We start from the raw sequence: 1797 nt of genomic DNA, 5'->3' as shown, positions 1-1797 counted from the left end.
TGCCGTCTGTTCTAATATATCATGTCCAAAAGCATGTTGCTTTAGATTTTTTTTTTTTGGTGTTATTTGTTTTGTTTATGCTAAAATCTCGTCTTTTCTTGGCTGCAGCAGGCTACTTGGTAAACTCATCACATCAGTTCATATGCGAAACAGAACATTAACAGGTAATTTAGCTTCTTTTTTCATAGAAATTATAAGAATTATGTCTGTTTGTACTGTATTTGATGGAAAGCTTTGTTCGGTTTGCAAACGAACCGATTCCGTTTAATGAATCGTTTGAAGTGATTCACAAATTGCGCCTATCAGAAACGAGCAGTTGAAAAGAACCGAATCGCCTAAACGACTCGGACTTCCGAGCATCATCTCCTGGACCAATAGGCGTCTCGACACACCTACAGACAGACACCAGTCTCGTAAAGAGCAGACGGTCTCACTTTTATCACACAGACATCACGAACCTCAGCATTTATTCTTCACATTAGTAGCCTATTGTAGGATTCCAGAGCGAAAGGATTCGGATCTTCCGGTTTATTTTCATTGGATATTTATTTCTAAATAATTTACCGCAACGCTACCAAGGGCAGGCTGCAGAGAATGTCGTCTGAAGATTATTTAAATATTTTTTACTGTCGTATTTTTTTTGCACTCCGATTGTTTTATGAGCAAGATTCTGAATGCAAATCTCTCCATGGAAATTAATTTGCGTAAAATCCGCTGATCAGAACTGCGACTGCGCACGTCATCACACACCATCACAGCCATCATCATCATCATCTTCATCCGGCAGAGGACATAAGCAGGTATCTGACATTTTCCAGTAGGATTAGCTGGTTTCTAATGCTTGATGTTATGAATGTGTCTCGTGACTATAAACGTGCTGAAGATTGTCTATTTCTCGTAAAACAAGAAGGTCTGATTGTTTAAGCAGATATCAGCTGTCATCTGTCGGTCAGGTGAGTTCCAGCAGGTGTGCCGTGAAAAACATCTGCTGCAGACGAGAAAGATACCTGACAGTACGTGCAGTGATTTATCTGATGGACATGATGACTTTTCTCATGGTACATCAGATACATGTGTTTGTGTTTGTCTTTAATCTACCTATTTGTGTAATACAGGGTTTCAAACTGGGGTAAAATTTTCATTTTTAATTTATTTTTTCAATTTATATATATATATATATATTTTTTTGGCCAAATGTATTTTTAGGGCTGTCAAAGTTGTGCATTTAAAAAAAATATTCACAAAAATTCACATTCACAATTTACAAAATGTAATATGTGTTCATATTAATAATTAATTTAGAAATGGTTTTGCTTTATAAAGACTGGTCAGAAATCAGGAACTTATATATGATATTATATATATTAATATATATATATGATATATATTATATATTAATATGAAATAATGTTCATATTAATAATTAATTTAGAAATGGTTTTGCTTTATAAAGACTGGTCAGAAATCAGGAACTTATATATGATATTATATATATTAATATATATATATGATATATATTATATATTAATATGAAATAATGTTCATATTAATAATTAATTTAGAAATGGTTTTGCTTTATAAAGACTGGTCAGAAATCAGGAACTTATTTGCAATTATTTTAATATTTTTTATTTTTCTCATGATTTAAAAAAAAATATTTTTCTAAAATAAAAATCTTTGTTGAAAAGAGTATTTAAGAAATTGTTGATATAAAATTAATTAAAAAATCTAAATATATTCCCGATGATATTTCAACTTTTTTATTATTATGATAACAATATAATAGCCTTTAAAAAA

General features: G+C 31.0%; 1 protein-coding gene across 1 annotated transcript in view; it reads left to right on the top strand.

Annotated features, from left to right (window-relative positions):
• Positions 1 to 390: 390 nt before the first annotated feature.
• The window catches only part of LOC107696307 (ceramide synthase 2-like), a 20290-nt gene continuing 18883 nt past the window's right edge, over positions 391 to 1797 (top strand). Inside the window, exons 1-2 of the mRNA XM_016496597.1 lie at positions 391 to 800; positions 929 to 1013. The gene's annotated coding sequence lies outside the window, so the exon portion shown is untranslated. The remainder of the gene's footprint in view (positions 801 to 928; positions 1014 to 1797) is intronic.

This window comes from Sinocyclocheilus anshuiensis, unplaced genomic scaffold, assembly GCF_001515605.1.
Source record: "Sinocyclocheilus anshuiensis isolate Anshui unplaced genomic scaffold, SAMN03320099.WGS_v1.1 scaffold217, whole genome shotgun sequence".
Taxonomy (NCBI): Eukaryota; Metazoa; Chordata; class Actinopteri; order Cypriniformes; family Cyprinidae; genus Sinocyclocheilus; species Sinocyclocheilus anshuiensis.
Note: the sequence above shows the minus strand (reverse complement) of the source record. Positions and strands in the feature narration are given on the sequence as shown.